This window comes from Phocoena sinus, chromosome 1 (assembly GCF_008692025.1).
Source record: "Phocoena sinus isolate mPhoSin1 chromosome 1, mPhoSin1.pri, whole genome shotgun sequence".
Taxonomy (NCBI): Eukaryota; Metazoa; Chordata; class Mammalia; order Artiodactyla; family Phocoenidae; genus Phocoena; species Phocoena sinus.
Window position 1 is genome coordinate 37,595,072 of NC_045763.1, and position 13,393 is coordinate 37,608,464.

Below are 13,393 nucleotides of genomic sequence, written 5' to 3' on the forward strand. Positions count from 1 at the left end.
GCTGAGACTGGGCCAATTTGTTCACCATTTGTACTTGAATGCCTGGCACAGAGTGTGCCCTCAATAAATACTTGTTATAAGTGAATGAATGAGTAGGTAACTAACAAACCGTAGCCAGGTATCCCTTTGTCTGCACTGATTCTGGCTGATTGCAATGATACTCTGCCGTGACACAGTCCCAAAAACCCTCACTGAATGGAATCCTGAGATGGTGGCACACTAGTCTAATGTGCCTGGGAGATTGCATCATGTCCCACAGGTTAAAGGGGCTTGTGTGAAACAAACGTTTCAATAATATTGATTGTGCCACTGAGGAGTTTAATATAGCGCTTCTCAAACCTTAACGTGCCTCCAAGTCACCTAGGGCTCTTGTTAGAATGCAGGTTCTGCCTGCCATCTTTCTGTGCCGTCATAATGGTGCACATGAATGTCCTGCGTGATATTCTCAAGAGCATCAACAATGCCAAAAAGAAAGGCAAATGCTAGGTTCTTATTAGGCTGTGCTCCAAAGCCATCGTCCAGTTTCTAGCTGTGATGATGAAGCGTGGTTATATCGGCCAATTTGAAATCACTGATGATCACAGGGCTTGGAAAATTGTCGTGAACCTCACAGGCAGGTTACACAAGTGCGGAGATCAGCCCCATGTTTGATATACACCTCAAAGATCTAGAAAAATGGCAGAATAACCTGCTCCCATCCAGACAGTTTGGTTTCATTATACTGACAACCTTAGCCAGCAGCATGAACCACGAAGAAGCGAGACGAAAACACACGGGAGGGAAAATCTTGGGATTCTTTTTCTAGGGATGTAATACATACAATGCAAATAAAATGCCTCAATGGGGAATAAAAAAGCAGTTTCTGAGTCAGTAGTTCCAAGTGAAGGTCGGACAAGCTCCCAGGTGATGCTGAGACTGCTGGCTTGGGGAACCTCATTTTGAGTAGCAGGGGTCTAATACAGGGGTGAACAAACTTTTTCTGTAGGGGGCCAGACAGTAAATATTGTAGCTTTGTGAACTGTATGATTCCTGCTGCAACTGCTTAACTCTGCCAGTACAGAAAAAGAGCAGCCATAGACAACATGCAAATAAATAGGCATGATAGTGTTCCGATAAAACTGTATTTACAAAAACCTGGGGCAGACTGGATTTGGCCTGTGGGCTGTAGTTTACCTACCCTTTATCTAATATAGTTAAAATCAGCATATCATTCTTGTAATGGACATCAGTGAGCTTGTCACCTGAGCGCCCAATAATTCCCTCTTATGTGGTAACTTCCCCTTCCTCCAGATCTACCTCCCCCTCCCCACAATCTATATGATGCCAGGAGCAGAGCACCCACTACCAGGCTCTCATAACGGGACTCTGACTCCGGACTCCAGCAGATTGGTTCAGGGTGGTGGCATAGCTCCAAGGGGCATCATTCACATTCTATTCCACAGAATGTTGTGCCCCAGGGCTGCCCTTTACATGGAAAACAAGGTGAAGGCCTCCTTAAGCTGTGAACTTGGCTGAACTGGGTACCTGACTAAAGTGGACTACTCATAGCCTTTCCTTAAGATTCTAGAATTAGGTCTAGGAGACTCCTGTTTTAGTCTGTCCATCTGTTCTCTTAAATGGAGGATACATACGTGGAGATGGAGCTTTTTTTTTTTTTAATTCTTGTTTATTGGAATACACAGAAAGTTAGTAGAGAGAAAGAATGAAGCATATATTCAGAGAGAAACAATGGTGAGAGCTGGTGAGAGGGGATTCCTGGGTTTTCAATAGCTTTGCAATCACCGGCTCCAGGTCAGTCCTGAGGTCCAGCTGCATCCTTGCCCTTGGGTTCTAGGAGAGGACATTATATAAATTCATTTTTCTTTTGCTTAAATCCAGTAGAACTCTGTAGCATGCAAACTACAGTCCTAATAGCATTAGTAAGTAACAAAAAAGTTCTTCAGTAGAATTCAAATTTTGTAGGATTTTTTTTTAAATCAATGTATAGATTGTTGCAAGAACACATTTTTTTTTAACATCTTTATTGGAGTATAATTGCTTTACAATGGTGTGTTAGTTTCTGCTTCATAACAAAGTGAATCAGTTATACATATACATATGTTCCCATATCTCTTCCTTCTTGCATCTCCCTCCCTCCCACCCTCCCTATCCCACCCCTCTAGGTGGTCACAAAGCACTGAGCTGATCTCCCTGTGCTATGCGGCTGCTTCCCACTAGCTATCTATTTTACATTTGGTAATGTATATATGTCCATGCCACTCTCTCACTTTGTAACAGCTTACCCTTCCCCCTCCCCATATCTTCAAGTCCGTTCTCTAGTAGGTCTGTGTCTTTATTTCTGTCTTACCCCTAGGTTCTTTATGACCTTTTTTTTTTTTCTTAGATTCTATATATATGTGTTAGCATACAGTATTTGTTTTTCTCTTTCTGACTTACTTCACTCTGTATGACAGACTCTAGGTCCATCCATCTCACTACAAATAACTCAATTTCATTTCTTTTTATGGCTGAGTAATAATATTCCATTGTATATATGTGCCACATCTTCTTTATCCATTCATCTGTTGATGGACACTTAGGTTGCTTCCATCTCCTGGCTATTGTAAATAGAGCTGCAATGAACATTTTGGTACATGACTCTTTTTGAATTATGGTTTTCTCAGGGTATATGCCCAGTAGTGGGATTGCTGGGTCGTATGGTAATTCTATTTTTAGTTTTTAAGGAATCTCCATACTGTTCTCCATAGTGGCTGTATCAATTTACATTCCCACCAGCAGTGCAAGAGTGTTCCCTTTTCTCCACACCCTCTCCAGCATTTATTGTCTGTAGATTTTTTGATGATGGCCATTCTGATGGGTGTGAGATGATATCTCATTGTAGTTTTGATTTGCATTTCTCTAATGATTAATGATGTTGAGCAAGAGCACATATTTTTGTTTGAAACTGGATCTTCCTGACAATAGAGTATGTGGTATTTCATAAATATTAAAGTACATCCATATTCTAATGATCCACATAGTAATACGTCATTTTGTCACTTGTATAATAATTCTTGGCCCCTTGCTTTGGTTAGGGTTCAGCGGCAGAGAAAACTATTCACTTGGGCAGAAAGAGATTTAGTGCAAGGTATTAAATGGTTTACAATGTTGCTAGATGGGCTAAGGAAACAGATTCCAGGCTGATCATCATGGGTGAGTTCTCCAATGCACCTGGCAGAACTGGGCTGTGAAGGAGGCTGCTGCTCCTACCAAAACAGGAGACTCACCTGCTGAATCAGGGAGTAACGCCCATAGGCACTAGCTCTGGAATCCTGCCACCTCTTCCATAACAGGAAGTTACCTGCCAAATTAGGGAGCCATCACCTCTGCTTGCAGGTCCAGATCAAACTGCTTCCCTCTAAACCATCAGAACCAGCAAGACAGATGCCTCAAACTCTCCCTCTTAACTGTTCATTTTCAGGTTCCCGGTGAATGCATGTGAATGAAGGAACCTTTGTCTCATTCAGAACCCTAGCAGCGAAGGAGTCTGGGAAATGTAGTTTTAAACTTTTCAGTCTCTTCTTTCCAGGAAGACACACAGTAATGAGACTGGAACAGATGATGAATGAGCCAGTCCACAGAATTAGCCACACCCCTAATCGACCACACAGTTGTAAAACAGAAATTATATTTTTGTGAAGAAAATGTAAATATGAGCAAACAATAACACAGTAGTTCACTGCACTTGTCAGACTGATGCTACATAATTCAGACTTCCTCTCTTTTTGCCAGATAGCATTATTAGTTGTGTATTCTTGCCTACTCAGGCAACTGAAACAGCTTGTAACATCTCAATCATTATGACAAGTGAAGAGATTTATTCACTCATTCACTTATTCAACAGATATGTTTTCAATGCCTGCTGTGTGCCAGCCATTGCTTTTGTGCTGCGGCTATAACAGGGAACAATGAATGTTACATCCTACTAGGTCAAGATTCCCTTTGAAAATTCCCTCTGTCTCTGTGAGACTGAAAGGATCCTGGGGGTTCTGCTGACATAGGCAAAAACAAAACAGTTGCAATGGTTAATGACCCTTAAGTACTTGGCCTTTTAAACCCAAAAGGTGCAAACATTTGATCAAAGCATACAGTAACATGTAAGTCAACTTTATTGACATAAAAACTGTGTAAAAAAATCTACAGTAGAGATTTTTTAAAATTAATTAATTAGGTTGTGCCAGGTCTTAGTTGCAGCAGGTGGGCTCCTTAGCTGTGGCTCACTGGCTACTTAGTTGCAGTTCACCGGCTCCTTAGTAGTGGCATGTGAATTCTTAGTTGCGGCATGCACGTGGGATCCAGTTCCCTGACCAGGGATCGAACCTGGGCCCCCTGCATTGGGAGTGCAGAGTCTTTAACCACCGTGCCACCAGGGAAGTCCCTAGAGATTTTTTTTTAAAAAACCTCTCTTGACCAAAATTTCATCATGATTTGAAGATCCTTAAGAATTTTGCCTTGTCTGCTTTACTTTTATGCCAACTAATCTTTGGTAGTGTGTAATGGAAGAGCAAATATAATTAATCTTTCCTTATACTGAAATCACTCAGATAAATGCAGTCTTTAAGGTTTAAGTATTTTTGCTGACTTGTTTGCATTTTTTCCTCCCATTCATAAGGATGAAAAGTATATATACAAAGTGAAATGCAGAGAAGATGTAACAGGAAGTTTCAGGCACCAATTAGAATCATTACTGATGTCATTATTGATTGATGCCAAACCAGAAAAAAAAAGAAAACAAACAACAAAGGTGTTCATGAATTTGCTGATTCATTCATCCAGTAAGTATTCATTAAAAACCTATTATATTAGTTATCTATTGTTGTGTTACAAATTTCCCGAGAACTTAGATGCTTAAACCAATAATAATCATATATTATCTCACATAGGGAGCAACTTGTTGCAGTGGTTCTGTCTTAGATTCTCTCATAAGGTTGTAGTCAGATGCCGGTCAGAGCTGCATCTATCTGAAGCCTAGACCAGGGCTGGAGGATCTACTTTCAAGGTGCCTTCCTCCCATGACTGATAACTTGGTGCTGACTATTGGTGGGAGACCTCAGTTCCTCTCCACGTGGGCCTTACCACAGTGTTTCTTGAGTGACCTCACAGCATGCCCTGGCTCTCCCTGAGCAAGTGATCCAAGAGCAAGAAAGCACCAGGATGAAGCCGTATTCTTTCTATAACCTCAGAAGTCATACACTGTCACTTCTACCACATTCTATTTGTTAGAAGCAAGTCACTAAGTCTGGTCCACATTCAAGAGGAGGAAAATTAGACTTCTGCCTTGAAAGGGGAGTGTCAAAGCATTTGTGGACATATTTTAAAACCACCACACCTATTATGTGCAAATACTAGAATACCATGTGTATAAAACAGACATGATCCTCGTAGAATTTACAGACAAGAGGAGGAAGAGAGGGTTTAATTTAATGAGCACACAAAAAAATTGCAAAATTACAACTGTGATAAGCTCTGTGAAGGAAAAGTACACAATGTGATGAATAAGAGAGAATAATAGGGGAGCCTGGGGTGTCCTGAAGGAGGGATGTTTTAGTCAAGATCTGAAGGATGAATAAGAGAGGGCAGAGAGGGACTTCTCTGGTGGTCCAGTGGTTAAGACTCTGTGGTTCCACTGCAGGGAGTGTGAGTTCGATCCCTGGTCAGGGAACTAGGATCCTGCATGCCATGCCACGAGGCCAAAAAAAAAAGAGAGAGAGAGAGAGAGAGAGAGAGCAGAGAGAAGGGCATGTTCTCCTGTGAGAAGAGAAGAACATCCGAGGATGGAGGACCTAAATGGTGGCTGCAGTGTCTGGAGCAGAGAGAGCAATGAAGTGAGAGGAGGGTGGTGAGAGAGGCAGGGACCTACCATGAGTTGGGCTCTGGGTCTGAGTGGCTGTTCCACGTGAACCTGGGGGCAGATGCCCTGAGTCGTCTAACCTCCCTCTGCGTGCTGCACCCCCATGTGAAGCTGCAGGGGTCACAGTACTGTATTATTGCCAAATCACCACAAGAAGGCTCCCAGCTATGCTCAACCGGTGTGTACTTCTTTCACCAAGGAATTCTCAGGACGAATCCGATCCAAAAGGGTCACCCTACCTTTGGAACTCTCCTTCTCACCTATTCTCTATATCCCCTCAACTGATCCAGCACTGCTTCCTGGTCTTGCTCCCCAATCATTCCTTTGTATCTTCTTGAACTTCCATTCTGAAACCTATAAACTCCCTTAGATACCTACATTCCCAAGTTTTTCTTAGACTGGAACCTCTACCTTCTGCCTAACTAAAGCCTGGTAGCCCCTTGGGAGTACCACATCTCTCCCTCTCTCTCTCTCTCCCCCTCCCCAACCCTTGCCTGCTGCCAAAGCTTCCTCTCTAATTGATCATCTACTGAAAATTGGAAAGTGAAATCAATGTCCTTCTCACCACCATGTACAACTTCCAGACCGTTACTACTTCTCCCTCTTGTAAAAGAAAAATTATGTGCCTTTGAAGTTTCACCTCATCCAGGTTTACCACCATCTTCTCCCCCGCCACAAAACTATCATTTTCCATCCTCTAAAGACTTTGGCATATGATTCAAGACTTCCTCTTATTTACAACTCCTATTACCCTTCTGGGTAGTACCAGTACCCACACAGCTAAACCTTCAAATGCCCTGGGCTCTCAGTTTCCTTGACTTCCTCACTGTCAATGACTATTTTCTCCATTCCATCTCAGCCTCCCACATCCATGGTTACATATGGACCTTGTCATCATCAGAATCCGATCACTGCCTAAATAACTTGTTCAAACATCTCATTTTTGAGAGGGCAAACATCACAAGACCCTCTCATTCCAGCTTATTTATTTAAGAATCCCCATGGAAGCCATTCTTGGCCTTATCAGAACCTCCAACTTTATTAGTTTTGCTCCATTCTGTCCATCAGCACCCTCCTTGTTCTATCTTTGTGATCATTCTCTTGTAAATACCCTTGACCACCCTACCCCTTTTTCCTGGCTGGGAAAAAAAAATCTATCCTCATGGGCTCTAGAGCCTAGTTTCTATCTCTCTTGCTTTCTCAGAAAGCTCACTCTTTCTATTATCCCCTCCTCCGACCCCCACACCATCTCACACATCTTTAACTTCTCTCTCTATAGCAGAGACTGCTAGCTGTTCACCAAACCCATTACTTCTTCTTCCTGGGCACACAGCTAGACTAAATTTTCCAACCTCTCTGGCAGTTAGGTATGGAGTATGGTTCCGTTGTGACTGATGTTATCTGTGCTGAAGTGATAGCTGCAAGTTCCAGGCCAGACCCATAAAAACATCCCTTGGATATCATTCATGCTCCTTTCCCTTTCATGGCTTGATGCAAACAAGCTTGGAACCATAGGAGTCTTGTTCAAGGTGAGTGAGTCACAAGATGTAGGAGTTCATGGTCCTGAATTACAGTCTGGAGCAAATCTGATGCTTTAGATTTTAAGTTTTCAAGACATATACTTCAGAGATAGCCTCATCCACCAGAGGGCACACAGCAGAAGCAAGAAGAGCTACAATCCTGCAGCCTGTGGAACAAAAACCACATTCACAGAAAGATAGACAAGATGAAAAGGCAGAGCGCTATGTACCAGATGAAGGAACAAGATGAAATCTGAGAAAAACAACTAAATGAAGTGGAGATAGGCAACCTTCCAGAAAAAGCATTCAGGATAATGATAGGTCATCCAGGACCTCGGAAAAAGAATGGAGGCAAAAATCGAGAAGATGCAAGAAATGTTTAACAAAGACCTAGAAGAATTAAAGAACAAACAAACAGAGATGAACAATACAATAACTGAAATGAAAATTACATTAGAAGGAATCAATAGCAGAATAACTGAGGCAGAAGAATGGATAAGTGACCTGGAAGACAGAATGGTGGAATTCACTGCTGTGGAACAGAATAAAGAAAAAAGAATGAAAAGAAATGAAGACAGCCCAAGAGACCTCTGGGACAACATTAAACACAACAACATTCGCATTATAGGGGTCCCAGAAGGAGAAGAGGGAGAGAAAGGACCAGAGAAAATATTTGAAGAGATTATAGTTGAAAACTTCCCTAACATGGGAAAGGAAATAGCCACCCAAATCCAGGAGGTGCAGAGAGTCCAATACAGGATAAACCCAAGGTGAAACACACTGAGACACATAGTAATCAAATTGGCAAAAATTAAAGACAAAAAAAAATTATTGAAAGCAGCAAGGGAAAAATGACAAATAACATACCAGGGAACTCCCATAAGGTTAACAGCTGATTTCTCAGCAGAAACTCTACAAGCCAGAAGGGAGTGGCATGATATACTTAAAGGGAGGAAAGGGAAGAACCTACAACCAAGATTACTCTACCTGGCAAGGATCTCATTCAGATTCGATGGCGAAATCAAAAGCTTAACAGGCAAGCAAAAGCTAAGAGAATTCAGTACTACCAAACCAGCTCTACAACAAATGCTAAAGGAATTTCTCTACGTGGGAAACACAAGAGAAGAAAAGAACATACAAAAACAAACCCAAAACAATTAAGAAAATGGTCATAGGAACATACACATACATAATTACCTTAAACGTGAATGGATTAAATGCTCCAACCAAAAGACACAGGCTTGCTGAATGGATACAAAAACAAGACCCATATATATGCTGTCTACAAAAGACCCACTTCAGGTCTAGGGACACATACAGACTGAAAGTGAGGGGATGGAAAAAGATATTCCACGCAAATGGAAACCAAAAGGAAGCTGGAGTAGCAATACTCATGTCAGATAAAATAGACTTTAAAATAAAGACTGTTACAAGTGACAAGGAAGGACACTACATAATGATCAAGGGATCAATCCAAGAAGAAGATACAACAATTATAAATATATATGCACCCAACATAGGAGCACCTTAATACATAAGGCAACTGCTCACAGCTATAAAAGGGGATATCAACAGTAACACAATAATAGTGGGGGACTTTAACACCTCACTTACACCAATGGACAGATCATCCAAAATGAAAATAAATAAGGAAACAGAAGCTTAAAATGACACAATAGACCAGAAAGATTTAATTGGTATTTATAGGACATTCCATCCAAAAACAGCAGATTACAATTTCTTCTCAAGTGCGCACAGAACATTCTCCAGGATAGATCACATCTTGGGTCACAAATCAAGCCTCAGTAAATTTAAGAAAATTGAAATCATATCAAGCATCTTTTCCGACCACAACGCTATGAGATTAGAAATCAGTTACAGGGAAAAAAACGTAAAAAACACAAACACATGGGGGCTAAACAATACGTTACTAAATAACCAAGAGATCACTGAAGAAATCAAAGAGGAAATCAAAAAATACTTAGAGGGGGCTTCCCTGGTGGCGCAGTGGTTGAGAGTCCGCCTGCCGATGCAGGGGACACAGGTTCGTGCCCCGGTCCGGGAAGATCCCACATGCCGCGGAGCGGCTGGGCCCGTGAGTCATGGCCGCTGGGCCTGCACGTCCGGAGCCTGTGCTCCGCAACGGGGAGGGGCCACAACAGTGAGAGGCCCGCATACCACAAAAAAAAAAAAAAAAAAAAAATACTTAGAGACAAATGACAATGAAAACACGACGGTCCAAAACCTATGGGATGCAGCAAAAGCAGTTCTAAGAGGGAAGTTTATAACTATACAAGCCTACCTCAAGAAAAATCTCCAATAAACAATCTAATGTTACACCTAAAGGAACTAGAGAAAGAAGAACAAACAAAACCCAAAGTTAGCAGAAGGAAAGAAATCATAAAGATCAGAGCAGAAATAAATGAAATAGAAACAAGGAAAACAATAGCAAAGATCAATAAAACTAAAAACTGGTTCTTTGAGACGATAAACAAAACTGATAAACCATTAGGGAGACTCATCAAGAAAAAGAGGGAGAGAACTCAAATCAATAAAATTAGAAATGAAAAAGGAGAAGTAGAAGAGAGACCACAGAAATACGAAGCATCCTAAGAGACTACTACAAGCAACTCTATGCCAATAAAATGGACAACCTGGAAGAAATGGACAAATTCTTAGAAAGGTATAAGCTTCCAAGACTGAACCAGGAAGAAATAGAAAATATGAACAGATCAATCACAAGTAATGAATTTGAAACTTTGATTAAAAATCTTCCAACAAACAAAAGTCCAGGACCAGATGGCTTCACAGGTGAATTCTATCAAACATTTAGAGAAGAGCTAACACCCATCCTTCTCAAACTCTTCCAAAAAATTGCAAACTCATTCTATGAGGCCACCGTCACACTGATATAAAAACCAGACAAAGATACTACAAACAAAGAAAATTACAGACCAGTATCACTGATGAATATAGATGCAAAAATCCTCAACAAAATACTAGCAAACAGAATCCAACAACACATTAAAAGGATCATACACCATCATCAAGTGGGATTTATCCCAGAGATGCAAGGATTTTTCAATATATACAAATCAATCGTGTGATACACCATATTAACAAATTAAAGAATAAAAACTATATGATCATCTCAATAGATGCAGAAAAAGCTTTTGACAAAATTCAACACCCATTTATGATAAAAACTCTCCAGAAAGTGGGCATAGAGGGAACCTACCTCAACATAATAAAGGCCATATACGACAAACCCACAACAAACATCATTCTCAATGGTGAAAAACTGAAAGCATTTCCTCTAAGATAAGGAACAAGACAAGGAAGCCCACTCTCACCACTATTCAAGATAGTTTTGGAAGTCCTAGCCACAGCAATCAGAGAAGAAAAAGAAATAAAAGGAATACAAATTGGAAAAGAAGAAGTAAAACTGTCACTGGTTGCAGATGCCATGATACTATACATAGAGAATCCTAAAGATGCCACCAGAAAACTACTAGAGCTAATCAGTGAATTTGGTAAAGTTGCAGGATACAAAATGAATGCACAGAGATCTCTTGCATTCCTATACACTAATGATGAAAAATCTGGAAGAGAAATTAAGGAAACTCTCCCATTTACTATTGCAACAAAAAGAATAAAATACTTAGGAATAAACCTACCTAAGGAGACAAAAGACCTGTATGCAGAAAACTATAAGACACTGATGAAAGAAATTAAGGATGATACCAACAGATGGAGAGATATACCATGTTCTTGGATTGGAAGAATCAATATTGTGAAAATGACTCTACTACCCAAAGCAATCTACAGATTCAATGCAATCCCTATCAAATTACCAATGGCATTTTTTTATGGAGCTAGAACAAAAAATCTTAAAATTTGTATGGAGACACAAAAGACCCCTAATAGCTAAAGCAGTCTTGAGGGAAAAAAACGGAGCTGGAGGAATCAGACTCCCTGACCTCATGTTATACTACAAAGCTATAGTAATTAAGACAATATGATACTGGTACAAAAACAGAAACACAGATCAATGGAACAAGATAGAAAGCCCAGAGATAAACCCACACACCTATGGTAAACTAATCTATGACAAAGGAGGCAAGGATACACAATGGAGAAAAGACAGTCTCTTCAATAAGTGGTGCTGGGATAACTGGACAGCTACATGTAAAAGAATGAAATTAGAACACTCCCTAACACCATACACAAAAATAAACTCAAAATGGATTAGAGACCTAAATGTAAGACCGGGCACTATAAAACTCTTAGAGGAAAACATAGGACGAACACTCTTTGACATACATCACAGCCAAATATTTTTTTGATCCGCCTCCTAGAGTAATGGAAATAAAAACAAAAATAAACAAATGGGACCTAATGAAACTTAAAAGCTTTTGCACAGCAAAGGAAACCATAAACAAGATGAAAAGACAACCCTCAGAATGGGAAAAAATATTTGCAAATGAATCATCAGACAAAGAATTTATCTCCAAAATATATAAACAGGTCATGCAGCTCAATACTAAAAAACAAACAACCCAATCCAAAAATGGGCAGAAGACCTAAATAGACATTTCTCCAAAGAAGACATACAGATGGCCAAGAAGCACATGAAAAGCTGCTCAACATCACTAATTGTTAGAGAAATGCAAATCAAAACTACGACGAGGCATCACCTCACACCAGTTAGAATCAGCATCATCAGAACAAACAACAACAAATGCTGGAGAGGGTGTGGAGAAAAGGGAACCCTCTTGCACTGTTGGTGGGAACGTAAATTGATACAGCCACTATGGAGAACAGTACAGAGGTTCCTTAAAGAACTAAAAATGGAATTACCATATGACCCAGCAATCCCACTAGTGGGCATATACCCAGAGAAAACCATAATTCAAAAAGACACATGCACCCCATTGTTCATTGCAGCACTATTTACAATAGCCAGGTCATGGAAGCAACCTAAATGTACATCGACAGATGAATGGATAAAGAAGATGTGGTACATATATACAATGGAATATTACTTGGCCATGAAAAGGAATGAAATTGGGTCATTTGTTGAGACATGGATGGATCTAGAGACTGTCATACAGAGTGAAGTAAGTCAGAAAGAGAAAAACAAATGTCGTATATTAACTCATATATGTGGAAACTAGAAAAATGGTACAGATGAACCAGTTTGCACAGCAGAAATTGAGACACAGACATAGAGAACAAAAGTATGGACACCAAGGGGGGAAAGCGGCGAGGGGATGGGGGGGTGGTGTGATGAATTGGGCGACTGGGATTGACATGTATACACTGGTGTGCATAAAATGGATGACTATTAAGAACCTGCTGTATAAAAAAATAAATAAAATAAAATTCAAAAAACAAAACTCCTTAAAGCTTGTATTATCAATAAAATGTATCACATTCCCTGAACTCTGACAAGGAACGAGGAAGAAGCAAAAAAAAGAAAAAAAAGACATAAATTTCCATCATGTTTGAGCCATTATGCGTAATTGGGAAGGTTTATCTGGCAGCTAACATTATCTTAACTAATACATCCTTTACTGAATTGTTTCCGTCAGAACTCAAAAGGCTAGGATCCTCTCATTAAAATAGGAAATCCCTCCCTTGATCCAATACCCCTTCCACCTACTAGCCTATCTCTCTTCTCCCCTCAACAGCCAAGTTTTGTTAAGAATTATCTTCTCATACTTTCTCAATTTTCTGCATTCTACTCACTTTTAAAAAAAAATAAATTTATTTATTTTATTTATTTTTGGCTGCTTTGGGTCTTCATTGTTGCATGCGGGCTTTCTCTAGTTGCAGCGAGTAGGGGCTACCCTTCGTTGTGGTGCACAGGCTTCTCATTGCAGTGGCTTCGCTTGTTGCGGAGCACAGGCTCTAGAAGCACGGGGTTCAGTAGTTGTGGCACATGGGCTCAGTAAGTGTGGCTCGTGGGCTCTAGAGCGCA

The 13,393-nt window shown here is 40.4% G+C and overlaps 1 long non-coding RNA gene and 1 pseudogene across 1 annotated transcript in view; one reads left to right on the forward strand and one right to left on the reverse strand.

The window, feature by feature from the left end:
- The first annotated feature begins 414 nt into the window (after positions 1-414).
- On the forward strand, positions 415-805 carry LOC116762388 (annotated as a pseudogene).
- An 853-nt stretch (positions 806-1,658) lies between these two features.
- The window catches only part of LOC116745737, a 37,813-nt gene continuing 26,078 nt past the window's right edge, over positions 1,659-13,393 (reverse strand). Inside the window, exon 3 of the long non-coding RNA XR_004347596.1 lies at positions 1,659-1,830. This is a non-coding gene — a long non-coding RNA (uncharacterized LOC116745737). The remainder of the gene's footprint in view (positions 1,831-13,393) is intronic.